General features: G+C 38.8%; 1 pseudogene; it reads right to left on the minus strand.

The window, feature by feature from the left end:
* Positions 1 to 4,814: 4,814 nt before the first annotated feature.
* On the minus strand, positions 4,815 to 5,990 carry LOC119530402 (annotated as a pseudogene).
* Positions 5,991 to 10,062: the final 4,072 nt, after the last annotated feature.

Here is a 10,062-nt window from a genome sequence, read left to right on the forward strand (position 1 = left end):
GAGTTAGCTTGGGTAGTTTAAAGGAGCCTCTCTGTTTCAACACATTTGCCAAAAAAGATCTAGAACTTCTGGTTTGATGCAAATAAATCACTGCAGTGGTTTAACCCCTGTGTTTAAAAATCACTTATTATCCTCGGAATGTTTCTTTAGGGGTAAAGAGTACATTCAAGATTTGATGTTGCTTTGATTATCACAGGCAAATACAGAGGACAGTATATAAATGACTGAAATAAAAAGAGAAGTGGATGATGTGTCTCCCCCACCCCCCGCCATTTATTTTAGGTCATTGCTGTAGATGCGTCCATCCCCTGAAGGGCAATACTTCCCTCTGGTATTGGCCCAGTGTAGAAGCATCCTGATGGCTCCACAAAACATTATTTCCAAGAGGGATTGTCTTTTTAATTTTAGGGTATTATCCTCATTTTAAAATACAAGATGACAGGGTGTCACGAGAGGGGGGATCATTGTTAACTATTCTGTCAGATTTGGAGGCCACATGGCACCTTAGAAAGAGCCCTGGATTTAGAGTCCAGCCATCCGAATTCTCGGTCCTTGTTTTGAGACTACTAGCTGTGACGTGCTTGGGTTAAAAAGTGTGAGGCGGGTTTCCTGCATCTCTAAATAACATACGACTTTACCTATTTAAAATGTACACAGGTCGAGGTCGACATCAACATCACTGGTGAAACTGTAAAATAATATAGCCACTGTGGAAAACATTCTGCGGTTCCTTAAATTCTTAAACATAGATGGATCTCCTGAGTCCTTGAGAAAAAGGAAAGGAGAGAAAGGAAAGGAAAGAGTCTGTGAATGACTCGTGAAATTCGTTGCCTGGGCAAGCACTCACCTTTTTTTATTTTTTAATTACACCATGCTTTTTGTTTGCACCACTTTGAAACACCAAATATCTTCCCTTAAGCCTCAGTTTCCCCACAAAGAAAGGTAAGGCAGATTTTATAGACAAGAAAACTCTTGGTTCTGAGAGGGAAGTGACTTCTCCATGGAGTGCAAGTTTGGGTTAGAAAGCTTCAAATAGCCTTAGGTTTCCTCATAACGCTCAGAGTCTAGACTGGGAGGGATGTACTAGAGAGAGTACATCAGAGCCATAAGAGCATGGATTTAGGGCATTTGTTTTTCATTAAACACAGACACACATTCCTACCCTATTTGTTAACCTATCAACAGTACAAAAAAATCAACATATTTTGACATTTTTGCTAGGGTAAATAAATGTTGTCAATTCTGCCCTTGAGAAATATTCATTTTGGATGTTTTCTTTTAAAATAAAGCCCTTGATCCATTAAAAAATTGATATAAATTATCAAGAAAACTTGGAAAACCTAGACAAGCAATGGAAAGAAAAATAAATTGCCTATACTTTCATCCCTTTGAAGTTACTTTGGTGCATTTTCTTCCAAGGTGTTTCCTTTTCAGTAGTTTACATTATTGATATAATTAATTAGTAATTAGTTTTTAGTAATAAATACTTAGCAATTAGTTTATTACTAATTTTAAGTGTCTTTTCCTCCTTGTTACAAAAGTAATTTTCATATAATGAAAATCTGTAGAAAAGTATAAAGAAGAAAATAAAGATCACTTGGAATCCCAAAACATTTTTACTCATCTTAATGGACACCTGTGATTGAAAATAAAACTTTTATATATCCTGTGCTTTTTCCTTCACCTCTTTATCCCATCCCTTCTAAACAAAGGGAAATAATTCCTGTTCCATGGAAGTAGGGGTATTCCAGTAATCAGCTAAGGTACATGAGAATGATTTAAAGACTCTTAAATGCTTTGCAAATGTCACATATTTAGTGTCTCTTGTTTTCAGTTTTCTCTTCTATATAACTCAGAACTTGGACTAGACAGTCTGCTTCATGATTGTTCTGACCCTGAGAATCTGTACCTCTCATTATTAACAGATCCCATTACATTTCCTTACAGATTCCCTTTCTTCTACATGCTACATGGGTGGACATGGTTGAATGTCCTTAATTGTAATTTTGTTTTATGAACATCATTATTTAATTTTGCTATAGATTTAGTTTTGACTGAGGTAAGGTAAATTCCTTGAGGTGAGGTAATTTTAACTAACCTTCCAGGGTTGGAGACAATGTGGCACAGGTTTAAGAGTCAGACAATGTGAACTCTATTTCTACTGTGCTACGTTTTGGGAGTGGAGGGCAGGAAACCACGGAGTTGTGTGGGGGCTAAAATCTAGTCTGCATTCCACTCCCTAAGCAGTACACATGGACTGCCTATAGGAACAGTGTCTTTTCCTCATTTGCACAGAAGTACCCTGTGGGCTAGCTAGCAGTGTCCCTGGCTGAGTTGTTGAGGGAAAGGAAGGAGGAAGTCACTGTGGTTCTTTTTTTTTTTTCACAATTTGTAGATTAAAAGCATTGAAATTCAAGAAACTTCTAAGATTACTTTGAACAGAACAGTCAAAATTCAATCCAAAGTCTGCCCAACTCCAAAACTCAGAGCCTTTCCAGGATATTATGCTGCCAAGTTATTTCTGAAACACCTTATTTCACCCAGAAAGAACATCTGTAAAACTGACATCATCTTATTACTAATTCTTATGCCACTTCTTATCGTGGACATCTATTATTTCCATTTACCGGGATATAGTCTCCCATCTTCTGATAAGAGAACTTATATTTTCTTTAGAAAATCACCCCTTCCCAACTCTCAGTCCAAGAGATGGCTCAGGGGTTGGCATATAACCCAGGTTTGGCCCATGAGTATATTCCTCATTCTTATTTGGAATGATTTATCCGGGTACAGTCCAAGAAGACTCAATTCCAGGCCTTTTGTTTGAACTGTGTTAGAAGATAATCTCTTTCACTAGTGAGACTGGAGGGTAAGAAGTAAACCTGGAGATGTTGGCAGTGATCTTGCCTGGGAATGGAGCCAGAACAGAGGAAGCCAGAGATGCAGAGACCAAGTCCTGATGAGACTGGTTGGATCCCATCGCAATTAATGCTAGGGTCTACTTCTTTTCAGTTATGTGAACTATAAATTTCCTTTTATTTTTTTGTTTGCAAAAGTAAGTGTGAGGTGGGTTTCCTGCATCTCTAGATAACATACTACTTTACTTATTTAAAATATATATAGGTTGAGGTTGATATCAACATCACTGGTGAAACTGTAAAATAATGTAGCTACTTTGGAAAACATTCTGGGATTCCTTAAATTGTTAAACATAGTTATCATATGACTTAGCAATTTTACTCCTAGATCTATCACCAAGAGAACTGAAAGCATGTGTCCATGCAAAAACTTGTATGCTAATGTTTATAACAGCAGTATTCATAGTAGCCAAGATGTGGAAAAAAACCAAATGTCCATCAACCAAGGAATGGATTAGAAAAATGTAGCATATACATACAATGGAATATTATTCAATTGTAAAAATGAGTAAAGTTCTGGCACATGATACAATATGGTGAACCTTGAAGATATTGTTAAGTGTAAGAAATCAGTCACAAAAGACCACACATTTGTGTTTTCTTTTACAGAATAGGCAAATCCAGAGACAGAGGTAAGGTTAGTGGTTGTCAGGGGCTTGGGAAAGGAGGGCCAGGAGTGACTGTTAATGAGTACAAGACTTTTTTTGGGGTGATGACAATGTTCTAAAAATAGATGGTGGTAACTGTGAATTTATTAAAATCTGAATAGCGCACTTTAAATGGGTGATTGTATGATATGTAAATTATATCTCAACAAAGCTGTTATTATATTTACAGTTCAGATTTACTCCTGGAAATATAAGTTTTGAGTATTTCCTCCAATTGAAGAATTTCCTCCAATTATATGATTCTAATTTGTCTTGTATAAAACTTTATATTTTTTAATAAATGTTTTAAAAACCATCAAGGAAATATTACAAAGAAAACAAAAATGAGGAAAAAATTACATAATTTTGATACTTCACAAGACATAATTACAGTGCTATATAAGTTTAGCTAAACAATTATACAATACTATGTTGTAGTTTGCTAGTGCTGCTGGAATGCAAAACACCAGAGATGGATTAGCTTTTATAAAAGGGGGTTTATTTGATTACACAGTTACAGTCTTAAGGCTGTAAAGTGTCCAAGGTAACACATAAAGCAATCGGGTACCTTCACTGGACATGGCCAATGGTGTCCGGAAAACCTCTGTTAGCTGGGAAGGCACATGGTTGGCATCTGCTCCAAAGTACTGGTTTCAAAATGGCTTTCTCCCAGAATGCTCCTGTCTAGGCTGCAGTTCCTCAAAAATGTCACTCTTAGTTGCACTTGGGATATTTGTCCTCTCTCAGCTTCTCCAGAGCAAGAGTCTGCTTTCAACAGCCGTCTTCAAACAACGGCCGTCTCATCTGCAGCTCCTGTGCTTTCTTCAAAGTGTCCCTCTTGACTGTAGCTCCTCTTCAAAATATCACTCACAGCTGCACTGAATTCCCTCTGCCCGTCAGCTCATTTATCTGGCTCCAGTGACTCAACTTAGACCCACCCCGAATGGGTGGAGCAGCACCTCCATGGAAATTAGCCAGAGTCATCACCCACAGATGGGTGGGGTGCATTCCAAAGAAACACTCAAAGAATTACAGTCTAATCAACACTGATAACATGTGCCAACACAAGATTACATCAAAGATAATGGCTTTTGGGGGGCACAATATATTCAAACTGGCACAACTATTTACTTATTTAAATTTGTTTTATAGAAAGGAAATACCCTAACACAGTAGAGTCTGATAATGCCTTAGAGAACACCAACTTGATGCTTTGGAATTTTAATGTGTTGTTAACAAATTTTCAAACTCAGGCAAAGTGTTCATTTAGAAATTCTTCATACTGAATTCCTTCAACTCTGTGTCCTTTTAAAGGGCCAGTTTCAATGACTATAGCAGCTGAAAAAGTCTTCTCATTGATGGATACTAGAGTACCTTCAGTTTCTTTGTAGACACTATTTAGAACTAGAATTCTTTTTCCTGATGCTGGTATTACTGTTTCTAAATGAGTCTGGTCAAGTTTCAGCCTGTTTCCAGAATCAATCATCTTTACAACAGCCATATATTTGTCAATTACTTCCTTAACCATACGCTTTTTCTTATGAAATTTCTCTCCAAGTTTTTTGGTCACAATTTTCGCAGTAATTTCAGGCTGTAGCCAATAGTCTGTTCTTGCAGTTCTTTTCTTTTCCTCTTCAATCTCCATGATTTCATCAAGTGCAGAATTCTTTTTCTTCTTTTCTTTGATGGCTGAGCTAGAGAAGATTCTTGGTGTTTCACTGATGCTACAGACCCTATTGTCTTCAATGCCCTTGGTCCCAAAGAACTTGATTTGGAAGATGCTGCTGCTGAACTGCATGCTCCTTTATTCAAACTAAATGTAAATTTTTCTTTGTCATTTTCTCCACTTAATTCTGTAAAAATGGGGGCCTTCTGTTCTTTTCCTTCAAGACCTCCTCACTTGCTTTTCAATAAATTTGGCAGTTTTTTCTTCATCATCAAGGTCCTGTTTCTTCTTTTCCTCTAGTTCCAGTTGTCAGCAGATAGTTTCTGGGTCCCTATCTATGTACAGGATATGCCATCCTTTTGGTGTCTCATCACTTTGCACAAGCCTTCTCTGCCCAACCACTTGGTAAAATCAGTCATAGTTTCCCACTGAGTAGCATTCATATGGATGTGCTCTCGATGGCTGATATATTCATTATATACAATGTTGTGGACTCTCTTGGTGCCATAAGTGTCTCCTGAGAAGTTCTAGAAAGTCATTTCGGAATCCCTCTGAAAAATAATCCATAAACCTCTGAGGATTTCCTGAAGCCAGCAAGAGTTGTCTCTGATGAGATTCAGACATACAGTGACACTTAAAGCCATTCTCGTCCTGGCACTGCTTCTGGCCCATCTGGCAATACCAGCACAGCCTCTGAAGTCCCTTGGACTTGATCCTGTTGGTGATGTCCTTGGGGGTAAGAAAATCTGACCTCCCCATCACGATGACTGCGGCAACGACTTCTCAGAGCCCAGCACTCAGCAGACCAGAAGCGGAACTGCCACTGTGGTTCTTGATACCATGTGTTCAACATCATAAACCACTGGAACAGCCATCATCTTATCTGGTCCTTCGATGACAGTTCATTCAATTGACTAGTGGCTCTTCATTCCTATCTGCACAAGCCATTCAATTTCGTTGCTCTTTCTACTATTCTATGCTTCTTTTGGATACAAGGAAATCATCTCCCTCCCCTGCTGTGCCAGGGCATGGGATGCCTATTAACATGTCTCCAGTGCCTTCTACATGGGCACACCATGCAGCCATATCTCCTCCGAGGCCTCACTGTTTCCCCAGACTCTGCTGAGCAATGGGTAAGTTTCCTCTTCTGCCAGAGACCTCCAGCCCATCTAGGGGTTTTGCCTCCTTCCCAGAACTCAGCCTAAGAATGGTGAGGGTGGCAGTGCGGGGCAAGGGTCCTCTCTCTGGGACCCACTAGACTTTCTACTACCATTTCTCTGTTTCCACTGCAGTGAGATGGTCTTCTCCCAGCCTAAGGATTCTCTTCTGTAGTCTAGGGGTTATGTATTAGCAGGAAGAGAAGGGATGCTAGGAAATTTTTTTCTTATTTTTCGTGTATTTTCCAAAATATGTATTATGTATTATGGCTTCTTTTTGACCTCCAAATGGCCTAAGTTTTAAAATCCCAGTCAAGGAACTAACTCCTCTAAATCCCTGTAAATCCCATTTTCTGCTGACACATCCTTTTCCATGGTCAAGAAGCACAGAACAAAGCAATCTACTTGTCTGAATGGTGGTGGTAGTTTGTGTATAGTGGGGAAAGGGAGAGGACAATGGGGCCATTGAGGGGTAGGACTGTTACAATGCCTTAATATGAAAAGATATCTGATAAAAGTTTTTCCCTTTTGCTCTTTTTGTTTGTTTTAACTGATGCCCTTAAGGGCCTTATTTCCCCAAGTTGAGTACTGTTGGAACCACTTTTAAAAGAAAATTATTTGAGCATATCCCTGAGAATAAATCTGTGGATCAGTTTCACTGAACTGCGATTGTGAAAATGGGCATGTAGGGAAGATTGCTCAAGGGGTGGAAGAGTCCCTACGGCACTGGCATACGGACTTGTCAGGTTTATTGGGTCAGGTTCCTAAAGAATGGAACATTCCCTGTTTGAACAAAGGGATTTAAATTCACAGTGCGTATAAGGGTGATGAGTTTTTGGATGCACTTTCCTCCTTGAGCAGGTCATGATGTATGCGGGGGAGGGTGGGTGGGTGGTGCTGAAATGTAAACATCATAGCACTCACATTTTGTTCTCTAGCTTTCCCTAAAGTTTTCTAAACTCAGTGGGCGAAGGCCTAGTCATGTGTACATTTGTGAAAATGAAGCACTTTTCCACCGGTTAGAACAATCCAGCTTTGCAGGTGCTGAAGAAATGACCCCAGTTTCAGCGGAAGTTGGTGCAACCTGCTGTAGAAGAAACAAGACTTGACCTACACCTGAATGTGATCCCCCCTGCCCCCATTGAATAAGAATTTGGGGAAGGGAAACTTTTTTTTTTTTTTTAAATTATGCCAGGACTTTAAATTCTCTGTGTAAAATTGATGGAGAAATCTATTTGGACAGGCATTAATTTATTTGTGGAACAAGTATAGATGTATTGGTAGGAGGGGATTCATCTTAAATTTATAAGGTGGTAGCCAAGTTCAGGGATTTCACACTGTTCTCTGTGTTGAAATTATTGGAGTTATGTATCATGCAATCCATGTTGTGTGACTCTTCTTCATGAATCTGGTTGGACAATTTATCACAGTTTAATTTCATTTTTTAAGTAACCAGTATTAGTTTTATCTGCTCTGGTGTGTTTAGTTTGCTTTCCCAGTGAATTCTGTGCATATGGAAAGTTGTATCTTTGTTTTTTGTTTGTTTTTGTTTTGTTTTGGTTAGGCAGATTTTACTTTTGGAGGAAACAAGCTTTAATTTAGGGACAAGAAAGGTCTAAATACCAGAATGTTGAGGACTTTACTCTGTGGCTTTGTTTCCACCTAGAAGCTCCAATTCTCCCCAGGTAATTTGTACAATTATTATTTTTTGTTTTTAAATATTCTTTTGGGTTTTTTGCCTTATAGGTAAAATGTTGGTGCTCAAATATGTATTGTATTAATTTCTTAGGGTTGCCATAACAAATTACCACAAGGTTGGTGTCTTAAAAAGACAGACATTTATTCCATCACAGTTCTGGAGGCCAAAAGTCCAAAAGCAAGAAGTCAGCCAGACGATGCTCCCTCTGAAATCCAGGGGAATCTTCTTTGCTTTTTCCAGCTTCTGGTGCTCCAGGCATTCCTTGACTTGTGACTGTACCACACCTAGCTCTGCCTCCATCTTCACATTACCTTCTTCTCTCCTATATTTATGTCTTCTCCTCCTCTGTCTCTTATAAGGACACATGTCATTGAATTTAGGGCTCAGCTGGTTAATCTAGGATGGTCTCATCTTGAGATCCTTAGTTTAATTGCATCTATAAAGACCCTTTTTCCAAACAAGGTCACATTCACATGTCCTGGGTGGACTTACCTTTGGGGGGTTGCCATTCAACTCACTACAAGTAGAGATGAGAATATGAGAATGGGGGGCTGGGGTGCAGAGCACGGAAGGGTCAGCTTTTCCATGGTCAGAATTTATTTGCACCCCTTGTTTTACTACAGACCACTTCAGAGCCTGAAAGCTTTCAGAGATTCTATGTTGGGCAGAGGAAGGCAGAGGAAGGCCCAAGTGGGCAGGACCCATCTGTCTGGTTCTAAGAGTGCTATTTTAGTCCTATTCCTGATTTTATATTTTATGCAAACATAGGCATTTCCTGATTAATTCCAAGATTCTGCTCCTGAAAATAATATTTTATGGTACAAGAACATTAACTGGAAACAAATTTCACATTATTAATCACACCATACCCCGAGCCAATTTCCTAAAATGTAGCTAAATACAGTAAAATACCATATAAAATAAATAAACTGTCATGTGAAGATGGAAAATGTTTAAAATATCATTTTCTGGTTACCAAAAAAATTGATATGGGTGTTTAAAAATCTTTGCTTTGTATGCAGTTAATATTGTCTCTCTTAGCCCTAGAAACATCCAAATTTCATATCCCTTTTGTTGACACTTGAGGCTCTTTTCAAACGATTCTTGTGTCCTATCATTTGAAAAAAAAACAGAGACTTTTGATGTATACTGTTTTGTTTAAGATGTACTGAGTTTAGAAGAAATATATATGTATATATATATAAATGTTGGCCAAAAATGTTTTATTAAGAGATACCAACTATGTATGAGATTTGGGTGTTAAAAACCAAGAAATATTCTACAAGGAAAAGATGTACTGCCTGTATTTCTTTCAGGGACCCTCCTGGTAAAAAGCAAATGCTTGTGGGCAGGATTTAAAGATTGAGAATCTCATGTTTGGTAAAATCATCCCCTAGCCTCTTCCCTTCCCCACACCATTATTATATCAGGACCAAATGTCTTCATAAAATTAAAAAGTGGAAAGATTATCCTAGAAAAGGATCATTGTCAAAGGTTGCTCAAGAGCAGTGTTTGAAAAGTTCAAGAGAAGGAGATTTTTAAACCACAGACAAGAATTCAGTGTGGCTGCAGTGGATGAATAGTGTCACCCTCAAAGCTATGTCCAAGCCTAACTGCTGGTACTTGTGAATGTGACCTTAGTTGGAAACAGGATCTTTGCAAATATAATTAAGTTATGGACCTTGAGATGAGCTCATTCTGGATTTAGGGAGGGCCCTAAATCAAGTAACTGGCCACCTTACAAGAGAGAGGAGGGAAAGATGTGCAGACCCATGTGAACATGGAGGCAGAGACTGGGGTTGTGCTGCCCCAAGCCAAGGAGCACCAAGGATTAGCAAGAGCCACCAGAAACTAGAGTCATGGAATGGCTTCTCCCCCAGAGCCTCAGAAGGAACCAACCCCACTGATACCTTGATTTTGGACATCTGGCTTCTGCAACTATGAGAAAATAAATTTCTGTTGTTTTAAGCTGCTC

This window comes from Choloepus didactylus, chromosome 3 (genome assembly GCF_015220235.1).
Source record: "Choloepus didactylus isolate mChoDid1 chromosome 3, mChoDid1.pri, whole genome shotgun sequence".
Taxonomy (NCBI): domain Eukaryota; kingdom Metazoa; phylum Chordata; class Mammalia; order Pilosa; family Megalonychidae; genus Choloepus; species Choloepus didactylus.